General features: G+C 38.6%; 1 protein-coding gene across 1 annotated transcript in view; it reads right to left on the bottom strand.

The window, feature by feature from the left end:
* kifc3 (kinesin family member C3) overlaps nucleotides 1–15,815 on the bottom strand; it is a 69,076-nt gene extending 53,261 nt beyond the window's left edge. Inside the window, exon 1 of the mRNA XM_059348690.1 lies at nucleotides 15,581–15,815. The gene's annotated coding sequence lies outside the window, so the exon portion shown is untranslated. The remainder of the gene's footprint in view (nucleotides 1–15,580) is intronic.
* Between the last annotated feature and the right edge of the window lie 5,297 nt (nucleotides 15,816–21,112).

Raw genomic sequence — 21,112 nt, 5'->3', positions numbered from 1 at the left:
TTGTGCAGCGATACAGAAACTTTTTAAAGCTCCTGAAATAGTTTCAAAACAAAATTCTGTGTAAAGTGATTAAATCAGGAAAAAATCTGATCAAAGAATCTTTGAATAAGAAAATGAGACGCTGAAAATTTGTGATGTTTCTCAGCAGAAATCCTCCTCATGAGTCCACAACTTCTCCATGTTTGTTCGTCTCTGAGCTCTCAGCTTCGTCTCGTCCGTCCCTCCATCCGTCCAGTTTGAGTTCTGACGGGACGAGCAGCAGGTGTCCACGCCCGTCCGCCAGTTAGCGACCTGCAGACTCGTTTCTCTGTGCCGTTATCCTCTGGGACAGATTAAAGCTGAGGCAGGTCGCCTCTCCACCTCTATCAGAGAGACTGAGAGAGAGACAGAGAGAGAGAGGGAGCCCTCCACTCTATGTGCACCTCTCTCGCCCCTCCCTGAGCTTGGACCATCTGTTGTTTCTGCAGGATAAAACTCTGATGATGTAACACATGATGATACTTCATGATGCATTTATGGAAAAGTTCAGTATCTGCAGGCAGACAGTGCGCCTCAATGTTTGATTTCCTGGGAATAATAATAACATGGAATTTGTCCAGAAATGCTGTCTGTTGGTGTCGTCCAGAAGAAGACCGGAGGGAGGGAGGAGGGAGGGATGAACAAAACAACCAGCTGACTGCTGCTCCTGTCCCGGGGGAACTTATGTACATGTTTTTTTTTTTTTAATATAACACTAATCCTGTTCTGTTTTCCTAACCCTAACCAAGTAGTTCTGGTGCCCAGACAAACTAAAAAGTTCCTTTTCCACAACATAAACACACCAAGTCCTCTGAACCGTTGGTACGATCTTGTGAGTCTTTGTTTCTGATACGAGGTAGGGCTGGGTGATATATCGATATAAAAGATATATCCATATAAAAAATATATTGATATATTTTTAAATGTGATATGGAATTAGAGCATAGCTCCAAAAGACCAGCTCCTATAGACTCCTATGAGGGTCTCTACCACAGCTCCCATACTTTAATGAGAATCTCAGGACATGGTAAGGTTCACTTCTGTAACAAAAAGCTTGGTTGGTTTGGTTGAATTTGTGCTCCGTCAGCAGGGTTAGTTCCAAACAGATCCAGTACGGCTCTAAAAGACAGTTTAAAGAGGAAATAAATTATGTAAATGCTGGAAGTGAAGTAGTTAGGAGGGCGACGACGTGACTACTGGAAGTGACATAGTTCAGTAAAAATCTGATGCAGGAAGTTAAGAGGTGTTTGAATAATATGCTGCACTTTGGTAAAACATGGACACCAACACTGCTTTGCTGGGAAACAGGTAACTGCTTTAATGGTCTTTTAGAGTCTTTTCTGGTAATTTTGTGTCTTTTTTGTCATTTTACAGGGTTTTTTTTTTTAACGTTCTCCTGGTGAAAGTCCTGGATTTGTTTGACCCATCTACCTCAAACTGACACTTCTGTGCTTTCTACTCCTCTATCCATGGTTCCCTCTTTACTAGTTGTTACAGCTTGTCCAGCTTGGCGTTCGTACACTCATGAGAGAAAGGTTTAGATATCGTTCTGGAGGAGCTGCAAACTTTGTATTTTGTTGTTTACGTCAAAAGACTTGATGAAAATGTCCTACATTGCTCACAAAGTTTCCATATCTGTAGCTTTGTTAGATAAAGGACTTGGTTTCCGGTGAGAGGCGACCTGGTTGCTTAGCGTCCTGTATACGTGACAGACCCGGGGCTCCTGGGGGGCCGTGGGGGGCTCCAGGGGCCACGGCCTCAGAGGGACCTGACAGTCTGAATCACAGCCAGTGAATCTGATCTCTGGAGGCTCACTGTACATCTGTACTGTACAACAGAGCTGCAACTGTTTCTGGAAACTGCTGCAGCAACAAAAGGGGGACGTTTCCGGTCCAGCGAACACTTTCAGGGTCCTAATGAGCAGGACGGGGTCACAGCGGGGAACTGAGTCAAACGGTCACATGGTACCAGGCCTCCAATCAGAGTCCTGACCCCCTTTCACAGGGGGATCCAGAGCTAAACAGGTCATCTGAGAGTCCAGGATCAGCCCATAACCGGACTGAACCTGGACCTTTGAGACCGATATTGATACTTGAACCAATAATTAAATATCTACCAATATTCTTCACAACAAAATCAGTATGCAGCTGCCAGTTTTAAGCTCTGAGAGTTCACTGAGGTTCAGTCCAACCTTCATTAAATATAAACGGATCTGTTTGTGACCTCCCAACTCCATCAAACTGGAACTGATAAAGAATAAAACCATAAAGAGTTCCAGAGAAGGTAAACATGGGCGTCCACAGGGAGGAATTTGGGTCAGAGATAAGTTACCGAGGAACAAACTATAAGCTTTAATATTAAAGCTTACGTAAAGGTCACGTTTTAATATTAAAGCTTACGTAAAAGGTCACGTTTAACCCCAACCAGCAGTTTCCTGTCACATTTATAAAAAAAATCTATAAAAATCTCCTGCAGCTCTGTGGAATCAGCACAACCACAACAACTCAAACATGTCTTTGTGCAGAATAACAGTTAGAATGACAGAAATCAGAAAGAGTTGACACAAAATGACCAAAAAAAATATGTAAAATGACCAAAAAGAGACAAAAAAGTTTTCTCCACATATTGAATTATTGTCATGTTTGCAGCCTGTCCTCTACACAGAGCAGAGAGGACAGGACAGGAGAGGCTGTTTACACAAAGCAGAGAGGAAACAGTCTGTCCTGTCCTCTCCTCTCTGCTCTGTGTAAACAGCCTGTCCTGTCCTCTCCTCTCCGCTCTGTGTAAACAGCCACTCCTGTCCTCTCCAGCATCTCCGAGGAGAAACCAGCTAATGTTTTTAAACCAGCTGGTCAGAAACAGACACAGCCTCTGATTGGTCGACAGACTCAACACAAAGCATCATGCAATGCTACAAACAACAACGACTGTTTTCACACAAAAACTCAAAATAATCCCAAGAAGACGTTGCAGTTCAAAGTTGGATGACAGAACTTTAAATGGGACACACAGATGTTTCCTCTTAAGTTATTACGACATGGTTAACTTTATTATCCCAGAGTCTCATCTTATTTTTATATTTGGTTTTATTTTATTCTATCCTATCATCTGTCCGGGCCAGAACTCCACTGGTGCAACTTTATTATCTGATAACATAAGAGAGAGAGAGAGAGAGAGAGAGAGAGAGAGAGAGAGAGAGAGAGAGAGAGAGAGAGAGAGAGAGAGAGAGAGAGAGAGAGAGAGAGAGAGAGAGAGAGAGAGAGAGAGAGAGAGAGAGAGAGAAGAGAGAGAGAGAGAGAGAGAGAGAGAGAGAGAGAGAGAGAGAGAGAGAGAGGAGTTGTTTGGGTTTAGTGGCTTCCCCAAAATGCATTGCACACACCCATTAGAGCTCCATCTGAGCTATTTTAGGAGGAAATTACAGTGAGAGCAGCTGGAGACACACATACACACACGGCTGTAACGTGACATCAGTCGTCTGAAAAAAAAGGGAAAGAGACAGAAAAAGAGAAGAGCTGATGGAGGAGGAAACCAGCAGGGTGGTCTCTCTCTGTCTCAGCTCCTGTTTAACCCTTCAAACCCCAACAAACCACACTCTGTTCCGTCACATTTCCAGTGCAACATATAAAATCTCTGTAAGTCCAGCAGCTCTATGGAATCAGCACAATCAGAACAACTCAAACATGTCTGTGCAGAATAACAGAATGACAGAAACTGCTCCACATATGGTACATGTTGAAGTATTGTCATGTATAAAAAAGCAAAAGAGAAAATGAATCAGTGCGTTTACATGCACAGTTTAATCGATCAAGTCTTAAAAATAGATTTTGGTGTCTAATCTGATTTCCACCAGGCGTGGAATGGCCGCGGAACGGCTGTGACGAGGTGACTGTTGCTGATCGCTTGCCACTCTAATCAATTCAACCAATCCACACCGGGCCACGTAACGTCTCAGCCGCGTCCCAGCTGTGGCTCTCCTGCTCTGCAGCGCGATCAATCTGTAGTACTTCTGTTTTTGCCACGAGCCGTTGCTAAACCGCATCAAGCTCAACAGAGCAGATTGCAACAGACAGGCAATCCGACACAGAATCAACGTAATACACTTCCGCCCCCTTTAAGAAATAAAACACAACACGCAGTTCATTCAGCCTAAATCTACATACATCAACATTACGTTATGACCGGGGTCACCAGATCAGCAATCAATCAATCAAAGGGTCTCAGAGGGTTGGCGACATGGACGACGAGAGACTGATTGTTGGTGTGGAACAGCATACAATAATATAGGACATTCTTTCTATAAGGATAGATGGTCAGATCAACAGATCTTCCACGTCGGAGAAGCAAAGTAAGCCGTTTGTTGTTGTTTACTTAAATACACACAGTTTATCACATGATCTCGCGGACTCCCGTACGTTCAGGATTATATCGTGTTCTCGTTGTCTCACGTGTATATGGGCGGCCTCGCTGCGCTGCCTTTACCCGCCCGGTGGGAATTGACGCCGGGCAAGAGGACGCTGGAAATCCCCAGTAATGCGACCGGCTAATGTGAACGCGACCGGCTAAATGTGACCAGCAGCGGCTAATGTGACCAACTCTTGTTTATGTTTTTGTTCCAGAGTCATACGCCAGCGCAAGGAGTCGGGGGATGGAGCATGTAGAGCATGTGTTGTCATGTCATACATGCCGACAAAAATCCTATTCCAACCACATTATCTGGGTGTCTTAATCGGGAGCTGGATAACTCAGACATTAGTCGGAACTAGCACGTTTACATGCACTTCAGTTGTCCAGTTATAGTGAGATTAAGGCAATAATTCATTTTTTTAAAGTGTCATGTAAACGTACTGAAGGAGAGTTTTTTTTTAAAGTTAAATCTGAAGTTATCGTTCTGTGCAGTTGTGGGGACTTGAGCTTCTGGTCACTATTTATTCATTTTATATTTATGTTGTTTTATTTATGTTGTTTCTTTAAAAAATTGGAATAACTTAATTGTCATAAATATTGAAAGATTTCACTGTGAGCAATTATACAAATAATATTAGAAAAACTAGAAAATTTCCTCTGGGGACAATTCTGAAAGGGCCACGGGGGCTACTGCCGGGTGTGTGTCGGTATGATGAGATTCTTCAGAGATTTCAAATAATTAATACTAGTAATGTTATGCTATATTATATACAAGGAGCACAACCTACAACAAGCATTCCTTTTCAAGTATTTTATTTATACAGCAACCTATGGCCCTTTAAACCTCAAAATGTCAAATCAAAGGCAATCAAAGCAGAGCAATCAACAGAATTAACAGCAGCTGTTGGTGCGTGTTGGTGGCGCATCTGTGCTTTACCAGAGGATTTGTGAGTGAGAAGACAAATTTTCCTACATTTCTACGTGTAAATTTTTTCTGTAGAGTGGAATTTGGTGGCCTGGAGCGCAGTTTTCAAATTTATTTTTTGACAATTTTTTTCTCTCCCCTCTACACTCTGGTGATGATGTCACATACTGTGACACGAACATTCCATGCAATACACACCCATTATAATCTCAGAATTTCTCCAAAAATTATCATGTTCATTGAACAGGGATTGATAAAAAACTATATGACCTATCGAAACGTGGATTAATACACTGATACACAAGACTTGTGTCTACTGTTTAAAGTTTAAATGGAGTCTCTAGGTGAATGCCGGAGAAGTAGACGTTTAAAAATCTCCAATTATTGTTCTTTTTTTCACTTCAATGCAAAATTTTGGACAGTTTTCCCTATCAAACCTCACGTTTTGATATAGAATTTGTAATTTCGTAGCGGGGAACGAAATTGTGTCCGGAAGAGGAAGACAAAAAAAATCCACAGTATAACAATAGTGCTCGGTGCGATTGCCCCGTGGCCCTAATAATCGTGGCCACTTAAAAAAAACAACAATAATTTACCTGCAAATCAGAAGTAACTTATAATATCAAGGACATATGGAATATCAAGGCAGTTTGAGCAAAATGTATATATTATACCGTCTGCAGAAACTGTATAAAAATAAACAACAACTTGTGTAAACTCACCAACATGCAGCTGAGAGAAAAAACTCCTCAACCCAAAAAGATTCATTATCTGACTTTAAATGTATTAAAGCAGCAGCTGGAAACTTGTAATGAAGTGAACAAGGAGCTGTGTGTGTGTGTGTGTGTGTGTGGTGTGTGTGTGTGTGTGTGTGCGTGTGTGAGACAGTCGGAGGCTCAGACTTCATTTCCTGCTCAATAAAACACAGAAACAACTGAAGGGGCCTCAGAAAGTTTCCCTGTTCATCAAGCAGACTCCATTCAGACTTTCAGGGATTTAAAAACGACTCGACTGGTTCCAGACAGAGATACTTTTTAATCAGATCTGCAGTCAGGATCGTTTTTCTGTAGTAATTTTATATATTTTAGATGTTTTCTCTGTTTATTTAGCCCAGAAATGTTCCTCAAAGGTTTCCGAGAACTCTCATGTTTTTTTAAAGAAATTAAAATTTAAATGGAGTTTGGTGACACTTCAGTAGAAGAATATATGAAGTCAGGCTTATATACACACACAGAGCGGCATCATGGGAGATGTGGTTCAACAGCTCCACCTGCTGGACTCAGAGCATCAGTGTGACGTCTGGTTTTAATCACACACATACACACCCACACTTCTCAGAGAGCCTGGTATTTTCCTGTCATGTGGCATTGAGTTCTGTGGATGATGAAGCTCTGACGACATCATCATCATCATCATTGTGTAAAAAGCCGTTGAGTTTAAATCACCACACCCTCAGAGTCACAGCCACCAGACGGACCAGTTCATAAACAAAGACAGTCAGAACATAAACACAACAGAGCTCATCCTAAAGAAACAGTCAAACAGACAGAAACAGTCAGTCAGTCAGTCAGTCAGTCAGTCAGAAACACAGAATCAGAGAGAAACAGAAACAGAGTTCATCCTAAAGAAACCGTCAGAAACAGACAAATACTCAGAAAAACAGAGAAACAGTCAGAAAACTGACAAAAACGGATATAAACAGGCAGTAAAAAAGGCAGAAACACGCAGACAGTCGGAAACAGACAAACAGACAAAGAAATAGTCAGAAACAGACTGAAACAGTAAGAAACAGACAGAAACAAACAGTCAGATACAAACAAACAAAAAGAAACAGTCGGAAACAGACAAAAAAACAGAAACAGAGAAACAGTCAGAAACAAACAGTCGGAAAGAGAAACGGTCAGAAACAGCCAGAAAAAGAAACAGTCAGAAACAGCCAGAAACGCATAGTCTGAAACAAACAGAACAGTCAGAAAGAGAAACAGTCAAACAGAAACAGCCTTTTTCAGCCTGAAACAGCCTGAAGTCAGGAACAGACAGAAACCATCAGAAACAGAAAGAAACAGCCAAAAACACACAATTTTTACGTCATTTAGACGCTTTACGTTCTGATCTTTGCACATGAAAGAGGAGCTAAAGCAACTGCTGCTTGGCGTTGCCATGTTATTAAATCATAAATACTATTAACTATGTTCTATATCCAGAAAATATGCTTTGTGATATGAAATGACCTGTATCAGGATAATAGATCTTGGCTAAATGTTTTCCATTCAACTCTTTCTGGTTTGTGTCATTCTAACTGTGTTTTTCTGCACAAATACATGTTTGAGTTGTTCTAATTGTGCTGATTCCACAGAGCTGCAGGACTTATAGATTAATAGATATTTTATATGTTGCAGTGAAATACAAGGACACAGAGAGGAGAATGTAAAAAGAGCAAAAAACTCCCTGAAAGTGTTTGTTGGGGTTCAGAGGGTTGATCTAAACGATCAGTCAGAAAACATGTTGGCAAAATGTTCAGCAGTAAGCTGTGTCCGAGTCTGCTGCTCTTCAGTCTGCAGCAGATCTTTATGAACCAACTCAGAGGAAGCAGCTCTGATCTGCAGCAGCTTCAGAGAGGTGCTGAGGTCACTGAGCTGCTCATTTCAACACCCTGGAAACTTTCAGCTCATTAAGTCTGCTAATAAAAACAACAGCAGGCTCCACCCGGCTGTCAGATCTCTGCTCCATCAGCACAACACCAACATGTTCCCAACAGACTGCAGCCACAAACATCCTCAGACATCAGAGTCCATCACAGACTGGAACATCTCTATTCTGATTCATCTGTTCAGGCAGCACAACCTGCAGCAGTCACAGAAGTCACAGAAGTATGAAGTAATAACCAGAGGTGTGGCCATAAGTCCTGAATTTGATGACTTTTGACTTAACAAAATGTAAAGAGACTTGCAACTTGACTTAGACTAATAACTTGTGACTTCACTTGGACTTGAGCCTTTTGACTTGAAAAGACTGGCTACTTTCCTCAAAACCCAAAGATTAAAAAGTGTTACTGAGGAGCGTTCCATCTGTGTGTGTGTGTGTGTGTGTGTGTGTGTGTGTCGGCACAACATCCAATCAAATTCCATCTACGTTATTTTGATCCAACAGCATCCATCCAACTAGGCCTGTCACCTTTTAACACATTTTTAGGACGATATATTTTCCCAGAAAACTATCAGGATAAACGATAGTATCGTAACGATGTCGTTTTAGTTTTAAAACGATATTAGAGCATAATAAGTTACATTTTTTTAACAGCAATGAATTTTTTAAATCCCGAAAAATATTAAACATTGAAATTGAAATGTGGAAAAGAAATATTAAAATATCCTACATAAATAAAACATAAATAAATAAACCACAACCAAAAACAAATAAAATGGACTTTCAGGCTGTTAACAAAACATTGCACTGAGATAATCATTATGTATTATATTATTTTATTATTAAAATAACAAACAGCTGGAACGGCTGCTTGGGAAATAGTTTTTTTTTTTGGCAAACCGTACTGCCTGTCAAACATTTACAGCTTTACTTTAAACACAAAAAGTCACTATATTGAGTCGAGAAAAAAAAAAACTATCATGTCCATTTTTATGTATCAAATGATAAGTCGATACAGTAACTATTGTGACACACACACACTTTTGTGGAACTAGTTTTTAGTGCAGTCTGCTTGTTATGCACTTGTTTTTTTTTTCAAATTTTTGAAGAATGTTCTTGCATAAAAAAAGTTTTCATGAATAAATACAGATTTCAAAAGCATACCTGATATGTGTAGATATTATTACTCTGTTGTTAAAAGGACTTGAAACTCAAACTGTAGGACTTGGGACTTGACTTGAGGGCAAAGACTTGAGACTTACTTGTGACTTGTAAAACAATGACTTGGTCCCACCTCTGGTAATAAGTGCTAAAGAAACTTCATGCAGCTCACACAGCACGGTTTAAGTCAACATCAACAACCGCAGAGAGAAAAATCCCTCGCTGTGACATCATCAACCAGTCCAGAGAGATCAATCACTGTTGGTGTGATAACGTGGACGGTTTGGATTCATTTTGACCAAAAAAAAAAACAACACTTTATGAAACTAGCTGTTGTTAAATATGATGTGAAATGTGACATGGTGACACTGAGGCTGCAACTATGGATTCATCTGCTGATTGATCACAAGTTTCATTTAAAAAAATAATTTAAAAAATGATGTTTAATACTAATTTAAATGAATTGTCGTGTTTATAAAACGTCAGAAAATAGTGAAAAAGTCTGATAACAAGAGATGTTTCAAACTAAAAGCTGATCAAGCAACAAACAGCCACAGCTCTCACTCTAAAAATAAACATTTTAACAGAAAAAGATTTCATTATTGAGACTGCAGCTCTCTGCTTCGATCTGTCTTGCTGCTCCGTCTGCAGCTTTTCTCACAGATTCACACTCAGTCTGAAGCTCTGCAGCGGTAAATCACATTTCACAGAGCGTGGAGCACCTCGTGCATCTGATTCACTCACAGCTTCTGACTGACAGAAAACTGGAAACACGCGATCACAAACTGACACAAGAACAGAAACAGAGAGAGAACCAGGAGAGAACCAACCTGCAGGTTTATCAGCTCAAACATCAGCTGTGACCCTGAACTCAACATGCAGCAAACAGCCAGTTAATGTTTAATGACTGAGAGCTGCTGCAGGTTTCTGTCACAACAGACTGCAGGTAACACAGATGGACACCAGAAACTCCCACTGTAACCTGAGACAGTGAACACACCACCATGTCTGTGACAGGTCTGTGCTGAAATGTTTCTCAGGAAAACAGTCAGTAACACTGCAGCTCTGTGTTTGTTACATAACTTTACTATGAAAGCACAAACAGCTGCAGGAAACACAGCTGGAGACTCCCACTGTAACCAGAGACAGTGAACACATCACACTGTCTGTGGTGGGTCTGTGCTGAAATGTTTCTCAGGAAAACAGTCAGAGCTGCAGACGGAGGAGGAGGAGGAGGAGGAGGAAGAGAGAGAGAGAGAGAGAGAGAGAGAGAGAGAGAGAGAGAGGGGGGGGGGGCGGGGAAGAGAGGAGGAGGAGAGAGCGAGAGAGGAAAGAAAGGAGGAGAGAGAGAGAGAGAGAGAGAGAGAGAGAGAGAGAGAGAGAGAGAGAGAGAGAGAGAGAGAGAGAGAGAGAGAGAGAGAGAGAGAGAGAGAGAGAGAACTCAGAGTCCCAGCTGGAATGAAGCTGAGCTCAAAGTGCCACAAACGGAGTCAGAGTGTTATTATTATAAACGTGTCAGACATCATGAGGTAAAGGATCATGCAGAGAGACAGTTTTTTTAAAGAGTTAAATCCTTTTTTGTTAAACAGAAACTACAGTTAAGCTACTAACTTGTCTTGTAGCACTTTATTTACTTACTTATTTATTTATTTATTTATTTATATCAACTTATCGTTTGATTTATAAAAATGGACACAATAGTTTTTTTCTGGACTCAATATATTTACTTTTTGTGCCGTTTGGTGTTTAAAGTAAAGCTGCAAATGTTTGACAGGCAGTATGAACTGCTGAAATAAAACCTATATTTCCCAAGCAGCCATTCCAGCTGTTCATATGGTACTTACAGAAACAGTCGGAAACAGACAAAAACAAATAGTCAGAAAGAGACCGAAAAAAGTCAGAAACAGACAGAAACACTCAGAAAATAATACATAATGATTATCTCAGTGCAATGTTTTGTTAATAGCCTGAAAGTCTATTTCATTTGTTTTGTTTGTAGTTTATTTTTTTATGTTTTATTTTTCTAGGATATTTTAATATTTCTTTTCCACATTTCAATTCCAATGTTTAATATTCTCCAGATTTAAAAATTCATTGTTGTGGAAAAGGATGAACTTATTATGCCCTAATATCGTTATAAAACTAAAACAACATCGATACGATACTATTGTTTATCCTGATAGTATATACAGTAATTATCCAACATGCTCTAGTGATCGCTTGATGCTCAATGTTCCCCGGACTAATACTAAATTTGGAAAAACTGCTTTCACACTGCAAAAAACAACTGACAAAAAATAAGAAACAAATAACTAGAATTAAGAAAATACATGCTCAAAACAAGTAAAATTATCTGCCAGTGCAGTAAGTAAATTTTTCTTTGTAAGAATTCTTTATATAAGTAAAAATATCCAGGCACTGGAAAAACCAATGATAGCTTGAAATAGATACAAATATACTTATTTTGAGCAATTGTGGCTTGAAAAGTCCAACTGTAGTGACATTAAAATAAGCCAGCAATACTTGAAACGATCATGTTTTAGTGGTAGAAAATGCTTTTGAAATAGCATTCAACCTATATGCAACTAAAACTCAACTGGAGCCAATATTTTAGGTAACTGCTCACCATATTAAACGGTGGAATATCTTGAAAAGCTCACAATGTAAGTCTTTAAACAAGATCATTAAAAAAATAAGCACATAATAATAATAATCAAACTAGAGAATTTCCTCTGGGGAAATTTTGAAAGGGCCACGGGGGCTACTGCCGGTGTGTGTGTGTGTGTGTGTGTAATTAAAATCACATAAAGTTACTGTGTGTGTGTGTGTGTGTGTGTGTGTGTGTGTTCGTGCATGCGTGCGTGTGTTTGAAGCATGTGTATGCATGTGTGAGGAGTGTGCGTGCTTACGCGCATGTGTGTGTGTGTGTATCTGTAACTGTAATCACATCAAAGATCAAAGGCAATCAGATCAAAGCAATCGACAGAATTAACTGACACCTGTTAATGAAAGAGTGACAGCAGCCAGAGGTGGACTGGAATTTCTGGCCTCGAACAGAAAGCATTTTTGGCAAAACCATAATACCTATCATTGATCCGACTTCACTTTGAGCGTCCCGAGTTCTTCCTACATAGGATTTTTTAAAAGAAAAATTAAAAAATAGCTTTGTTAGAGCGATCTAAAAAAACTGTTCCATCTTCCTTTTTTTAGAAATCTCCCTGCGTTTTTAATATGGGAACCAATGAGGCTGTTGGTGGTTTTGGTGGCGCATCTGGGCGTCGTACGCCCAAACTATAACTCTGACAACTTTACCAGAGGATCGTGAGTGAGAAGACAAATTTTCCTACATTTCTATGTATACATTATTTCTGTAGAGTGGAATTTGCGGCCTGGAGCTCAGTTTTCAAATTTATTTTTTGACAGTATTACCTCTCCCTCTACACTCTGGCGATGATGTCACACACTGTGACACGAACATTCCGTGCAATACACACCCATTATAATCTCAGAATTTCTCCAAAAATGATCATGCTCATTGAACAGGGATTGATAAAAAACTATATGACCTATCGAAACATGGATTAATACACCAATACACAAGACTTGTGTCTACTGTTTAAAGTTTAAATGGAGTCTCTAGGTGAAATTATGCCTGAGAAGTAGACGTTTAAAAATCTCCAATTATTGGTCTTTTTCGTTCATTTTTTGTTGTCCGTCTCATTCATTTCAATGCAAAATTTTGGCCAGTTTTTCGTATTCTGTAGAGAAAAGTAATAGCACACCGATCCCAATCAAACCGCACGTTTTGATATATAATTTGTCCTGCAACTCTTCAAGTTGTAGGACTAGTAGCGGGACGAAATTGCGTCCGAAAGAGGAAGAGGAAGAATTCCACAGTATAACAGTAGTGCTCGGGGCGAAGCTGGTCCCTACAGCTATTGCTGTATGGGACCAGTGCTCGGTGCGATTGCCCCGAGGCCCTAATAAGCACATAGCTATGTTCAGTAGGTAAATTATACTCAAAACAATATAATTAAGATACTATTGCTTGATATAAGAAGAAAATACTTGGTAGGCTTCATGTTTTTTGCAGTGGTTTCTCTGCTGCATCTGGAACTTCCGACAACATTCACTCAAACTCAACACAATAATAACTATGGGCCAGTTTAAAACTATGATGACCAATAACTAAACTATGATAACCAATAACTCTGCCTTTCACTGCAACTGTTTTTAATGTTTTTTCAAGTGTTTTGTCTGTTTGTTCTTCATTGTGTTTCCTCTGTACTTTCGACATCATTGTAAATGAGGGGTTGCCCTCAATGATTTCTCCAGAAATAAAGCATAAATTAACTCTTTATTTTATTCACTGCTACGATCATTGACAGCAGCAGTAGCAGCAGCATGTGAACACAATCATTCAGTTAATAGTGCAGCAAAGAAGTTCTACTTGGTGATACGTTCACTAAATAAGCTCAGAAACTAGAAACACAATCATAATGTGACTCCAGTCAGTCAGACCTGATGGGGGACTCTGATGTCCTCCGAGTCTCTGAGACACGACACAGAAAAACCTGCAGACAAAACCAGGTTTATTTATAGAAACGTCTTCTGCTGCAGCGGTCAGTCAGCAGAGACACACCCTGCAGCCAGCCACACACACAAACACACACACACACACACACACACACACACACACACACACACACACACACACACACACACACACAGGAAACCAGAGAGAGTGTCTGCGTCCCAGATGTCCTCATGAGGACAGTGGGATGGAAAAAAACATAAATCCTGCAGAGTGACGACGTCCAGCAGCGTCTTTCGCTCCGAGCTGTCTGCAGCTTAATCTGGAGTTTAGATCTGGAACAGGTCCAGAATCTGGATCTAGATCAGGGTTTTTAGGAAGCCAAGTGAAAGTCCTCACAACATCTGCTTTTCACACACATGTGTTTCACTCCGACAGTTCAGAGATCAGAGATAAACTCCGCTGGAGAATCTGAGAATCAGTCGATTCACTTTTCCCGAGTTCAGAGAATAACACAGCAGCTGGAGGAAACAGAGTCTGAGGACAGGAAGTGAGCCAGGACAACAGAGGCTGAAAAGCTGCTTGTCCCTGAATGCAACATGCACACATTCATCTCCCATAAATACTTTTTGCTGTTTTTCTCTTTTTTATAATCTTAGTAAAATTATTTCTGTCCATCACAGAGAACAGAGATCTGAAGACGATGAGTTAATAAATATTTTAGTTCTTTAATCAGAAAGAATTCTGACTGTCCATTCATCCTTTAGCGGGTTTTTCCCCCCCCAAGCAAATATGCAAAATATTTGATGTTTCAGCTTCTCAAACGTGAGAATTTGCTGCTATTTCTTCTCTTACATGAAACTGAATATAGAATTTTACAAAAAAAATAAACTTTAAAGCAAAATAATTAAAGCTGCAGCAATCACCCATTAATCACCGATAATTATTTCATTTTAATCATTCTGATAATGATTCTTCGTTTGTGGTATTTTTAAAGTAAAAATTGCTAAACATTTAAAATTTCAGCTTGTTAAATGTGAAAATCTGCTGTTTTTCTCTGCTTTTTTAAAATGTGATTTTATTATATTCTGGGGAAACATTATGATTATGATGGAGCTCCTTAACACTGTCAGGAAATATTTTCAGGCTTCAGCAGGGCACAAACAGCATGTGTGTGTGTAAAAAAATGCTAAATATTTAAAGTTTCAGCTTGTTAAAATGAATATGTTGGTCTGGAAAAACACATTTAAAGAGTTAAGTTAATTTTTTAGAATAAATTATTAAAACAATTAAAGAATTAAAGCTGCAATAATTAGTCAATCACTTGCTTTTTGGGTTATTTTTCCAGCAAAAATATTTGATGTTTCAGCTTCTCAAATGCAGTGCATTATAATGAATTTAATATTTCTATTTTGAAAAATAAGCAATAATTAAATATTTGACTATTCGACAATGAACTGATCGGTGATGACAAAACATATGCATGTATACATATGAGGGGAAACATTTTCTGCTTTTCTATGTTTTTTAATGTGATTTTTATGATGCTGATGAAGCTCCTGAACGGTGTCAGCCAGGAAATATTTTCAGGCTTCAGCAGGACACAAAAAACACGTGTATGCGTGTGTATATGTGTGTGTGTGTGTGTGTGCGCGCGCGCCAGGTGAGGCTGCTGCGGCTCTTTTGTCACACACAGAAAGGCTCTTTGATCGGTGGAAGCTGCTGGACGGCCGCATGAAAAGAGACGCTCACAGAGACAAAAATCACTCAACATTTAAAGGACGAGCGACCCGAAAACATCCAAAACACCGAAACACCGACCCACAAGAACTCAGAGCCCCGGGAGTCTCAGGAATAAAAAAAAAGTTTGAAGACGGCAAACTTTCCCTTACCTCTGGTCCCAAGCAGCGCCTCCTCCTCCTCCTCTTCCTCCTGCTCCTCTCGTCTGTCTGTGTGTCTGTCAGTAAATCCTCCCAGTTTCTCTCAAATTAAACTTTACTAAACCGTGATTTAAACCGTTAACGCCTCCGGTTGTGTGTCTGTATCTCCGGTGTTTGCAGCGTGTCTCCGTGTCGCTCCGCTGCTGACTGGCTGGCTGTGCTGCCTTCACTGGCCGTCGGACATGTGGGGACTGAGGGGGCTGAGCGCGCATGGGCGAGAAAAAAACCCGAGTAAATTTATAGAGCGAGGGCGGGACAGACTGCAGCAACCAGAGAGAGAGGGAGGAAATGTTCGTGTGTTCTTATTAATGTGATCTTTTCTGTGAATGGAAACTCATAATTACAACGATCTTTATCAGATACTCAAGAGCGCTTTAAATAAAGCTAAATAAATAACTAAATAAAGTTACTAATATCTATATTAATTTTTTTATTGTATTTTAATAACTGTACAGCACTTTTTAGTTGTATAAAATCTTCTTTCATGTTTATTTCTTTAATATTATTATTGATAATTTTAATATAATAATAATAAAAATAATAATTTGTATTTATAGAGTGCTTCACATGGTACTCAAAGCGGCTTTACAGTTAAAACAGTGAAAATTAAATTTATAAATAACTGACTTGATGCTTTCTGATGTTATTATGTGAAGAACTTCGAGTCGCTTTGTTGCATAAATGTGACAACTAAAATTATTTTCTTTTTAATATATGCTGAATATTATAATTATTAATATGCAGAGTTATATTAATGATTTACTGTCTCAACCTCATAACCTTAAATAATAATAATAATTATTATTATTATCATTATTTAATCTATTTTTTATTATTTTTATTAAACAATACAATCATTAAAACAGCTAAATTTAATATAATTTAATAAAAATATAAATAAAATAAATAGTTAGGGAGACTTGTTTTTTTCATACTATAATAATTTATCTCAGATTTCTTTGTTTGTTTTATCTTAAATCTTCTTGTTTTTGTTTATGACTGTTTTTACCCTCATTTTCAGTTTAAAATAGACTCATAATGCACTTAATGTTATTGCGTTAATATTTCCATTGTTTTTATGTGATGATCATTATTATTATTATTATGTTTTATATTTATGTTCTAATTTATTAATATTAAGTGGTTATCATAGATTTAACTGAGCTGAACTCACGTCTGACTTTGACCAATCACAATATAAAAAAAAAATAAAACCATGAAATATAATTGAGAAAATGTAATAAGTTGTGATAAAAAAAATGTATTTTTAAACAGCCTAACAATGAACCTGTGATGATGGAAAAACTGTTTATTTACAGTTAATTTCCAACCAATTCGCCGTCATAAAGATTTTTTTTTTTTTAGCAGAAACATTATTCTTTATTTCCTTGAGCAGCTTCATATATTCTGTGTTTCTTCTTCTGCTGTCAGTAATCAGCAGCTTCCTGTCGTGCATTCTTTCTGTTTTCCCGCCTATTCTTGTTTTCTGTCGACACAAAGAAAAGCTTCCTGAAGCTCCAAGAAGCTTCCTGAAGCTTTTCCTGTAGTTTTAGACCTGAGAGTTGAAGTCTGAGAGTCTCTGTTTCTGTGGGGAGGGTGTGTCTGCAGACCCGGAGACTGCAGATTTAGACCCGCAGTTCTAGACCCCTTGTATTTTGCGACAGCTCCCCCTATTTCATTGAAAGCATTACAAACTAACTTTTGTTTCATGAAACCGATGACAAATGTTTTTAGCATGTGCATTAAATTAAACATGAATAAATGATTAAAGCAATAAAGTGGGTGATATGAGAAAAACATGTATGGGCCTATGTTTTCATACAAGCATGAAACTGTTTAGGCTATGTTGGCATTTAGTTTACTTTATCCAAAAACTTAATTTTGGATGAATTTATGTATGTATGTACACCTTTTCCCTTTATTATTCATATTGTGTGTGTGTGTTTATATCACTACATTGATATCAGGCTACTCTATAGCATATATTTAGAGATTTATTGGACAGAAATTAAGCTCATCAAGCGCAGAAGATCCGAAATGTATTTTTGTCTATTATTTGGTTTTGGCCTTGTTCATGTGTAAATCATTTCATCTGTAAAACGGTTGAAAAATATTAACTTTGATTAATTAAGCACTCTCTTTTTGGGGATTTGGAGATGCTGATTTAGTTGCAGTTTTACATCCGTCCAGTAGGGGGCACTGTCTCAAAATACAAGAGGTCTAGAACTGCGGGTCAGAATCTACTGCAGTCTGCGGGTCTGCAGACACATAAGCTGTCAAGGAAGGATCCCACCAAGGAAGGATCCTTGACTTTGGGATACAGCCATACTATTGGTTTCTGCAGCAGAGCGCGAGGCTCAGCGGCGCCTCCTGTCAGCCGGCAGCGTGAACTGACTGAGACAATAAACTGATCCTTCGTCACTAAAGAGGAATAATACAAACATTTTACAGCTTCAAACATGTTGTTTGTTCCTTTTTGGACTCTTTCTACTTTTAAATCTGTCACCAGATGTGTTTCCAACAATTTTAGTGGAAATTTTAACCAGATTTTGAGAAAATCCTCCAAATAAAACATCAATAAATTCTTGTTTCCATCCAGTTTGTTGTGTGAATATCCCAAGCTGACATCAGCTGCTGAAAACAACCAACAAATCACAGCGTTGTTCTGTAAATCTTCCTTGTCTCGACATCTGTATTATTAAATTATTAAAATAAACAATTAAAAAAGTTTAAAGACCTTCCTGACAGCTGTGGAGTAGCTAAAAACACACGATGTCCATTATTTTTGGGGGTTAATGAGCCCAAATGACAGTTAATTTAAATCAAATAATAAGATTTATCTGTAGATTATTACATTTAATTGTCAACGTTTTGTACCTGAGTACAAAAGTGACCATTTAATGCCTACTGACTAAAAATCTCAATATTTTATTTAAGTTTCTGAACAAACAAACAAACTTCTCCTGTTGAATAATGACATTAAGATAATTTTTTTTTTAATTACAACTTTTATAAAATGTTATTTTTAATCAGAATGTTTTTTTGCCAACAGCCAGATGTAGAAAAACAAAACAATATTTCAGCATGTTTTTAGTAATTAAATGATACATTTTAATCCAGTTGTGAATTATATCTGAACAGTAAAAACTTTCAGAATAATAAAGATATAGAAAATATAGAATACAACTGGAACGTGAGGAAACAACAGATGAACAGCGTCAAATTTAACCAGATGTCATCCTGTAACTTTTGCATTTGATTACTGACAATATTATATAAATTATATACGTTAAACAATCAAATATTCAAACAAAGCATTATCTAATGCTAATTTTTGGTGAATTTAGGAGAAATCTACAGACACAAAGACACACAGAAGATGTTACAGGAGAAAAATAGAATAAAAATCGCAAAAAATGGCAGTGCATTAAACTATATTTTGGTCCCAAATATTCTCATGGATTCAGAAAGATGAACTCAGCCTGTTTACTGCAGATTATTTTAATGGATTCATTTAATTTATTTCTCCGGATCTGAATTTCAGTTTTGTTTGGAGAATCTGCAGACAGTCAGAGCTGAAAGTTTAAAGCCTCCAGAAAATACCAATTATTTCTTTGACACTGAGTCTGAAGCTCTGAAAGTCAGCATTGATCCTCACACACACACACACACAGACACACTATGAGGGGCATTTTATGCAAGCGAACTATACTAAAACACGTGTACATCGCCTATGCGATGACATCAAACCTCTAACGTGCGCGTGTAAATTCCATTCACTTTCAATGGACAGACAAGCGTCACGTGACGGGTGAACTACGCCTCAAATATGTGACATGAAGACCCGCGTGACTGTTAAGTACAACTCTACATGAGCGTACAGACACGCTGTGTAGTGTGTGTGGAAATCAAATAGCGATGGGTCATGTATGTAGCGGACGCCTGATGCACGCTCGTCTCAATGTACAAATAATTATTTACTTTATGATGACACATTTTGGTGAAGGGTGAAAGGGATAATTAAAATAATTTCAACTACTTCAAAAATAAAAATATCCTGACAGCTCTGTTGGGGTTCATCTATAAGTTCTGTCAGGTCCTGATGATCCAGGTGACCTCGTGTGTAAATGCGTACAGTACAGCCTCTTCCTCAGTTTGGCGCCTGAGCAATGGTCCAGTCCTGATATACTGTTACAGGCGTACATGCGTTACAGGCGTTAACGCGCGTGTGTTATTGTCTTAAAGCCAACGCTTCAGACGCCTTAACGTGTGCACGTGTAGACTTGAAATAGCCTAAACTGTCTCATCGGTCTCTCTTGGTGATACATCGACTGTTGAATTGTGAAGCGAAGCAGCTGTTAACCTCAAAATTCGTCATTATAAAGTAAATAATTATTTGTACATTCAGATGAGCAGAGGCGTTCGCACGTGGCATGACACTTGTTACCCGTCACCCCTTCATTATCTGGTGTACTCGCAATACATGTTCCTGTACGCACGCCTATTTATCATCTTTATGCAGGCGCAGGCGACGCGGTTAAGGCATTTTGTATAGTTCCCTGGCATAAAATGCCCCTCATACACACACAGACACACACAGACTGACTGACCTGGAAACTGTTGGAGTAAAATCGTTAGTCATTATTGTGTTAGTGTGCAGATTGCAGTGTGTGTGTGTGTGTGTGTGTGTAGTTTGTCGTATGTGTCTGTTTGTGTGTGTGTGTTACTGTGTGTGGTGTGCGTGTATGTGTAGTGTAGTGTGGTGTGTGAGGACTCATCAAGCTGTCAGTGGAAACAGGAATCAAATAAAGAGTCGATGACAGCTGGACGAGCAGAAACATCTTTACAACAGTTTGATCTCTACAGAGCGGCTAACACCAGAAATAATATTATATAATATTATTACATATTCATAAAAATACATGAAGCTGCCTCTAAAACCTGATCAGCTCAGTGAAGGCCTCAGTGCTGAGAGCTGCAGACGCAAGGGACTCTGGGTAATGGAGTTTCACAGCCAAAGATCTGTTTAAATCCTTTTCATCATCACATAATGAGAGTTCTCATTGTTTCAGAGTGAAACAGCGCCCTCTCTGTCCACACAGCAGGTCAGTGGAGTAAACGTGTGGTCACAGCCGGTACTGCACCCACGTCACTGCCCTCCACTCCTCCACCGCCTCCAACTCTGAGCCCAAATATTTACATCCCAAAACTCAGAGAGATCTAAACTACAGATGAAGAAAAAAAAAAAGAGAAAAAAAACAGTTTAAAGGAAAAGAGAGAGAAAGAATAAACTACAGAAAGAAAAGAAGGATGGATGCTTCTCGTTTGCTTTATTTACTTCTCCAGGTCTGCTCTGTTTATTTTTTTACATTATTATTCTTATTATTATTATTATTATTATTATTATAACAGCTACACTATCATATTACTACTAATTTTTAGATTTTTATGTTATTTGATTGTGAAGCTGTAACTTCTCCTTCC

Source organism: Centropristis striata, chromosome 2 (assembly GCF_030273125.1).
Source record: "Centropristis striata isolate RG_2023a ecotype Rhode Island chromosome 2, C.striata_1.0, whole genome shotgun sequence".
NCBI classification, from domain to species: domain Eukaryota; kingdom Metazoa; phylum Chordata; class Actinopteri; order Perciformes; family Serranidae; genus Centropristis; species Centropristis striata.
The sequence above is the reverse complement of the archived record's forward strand: the minus strand, read 5'-3'. Positions and strand labels throughout refer to the sequence as shown.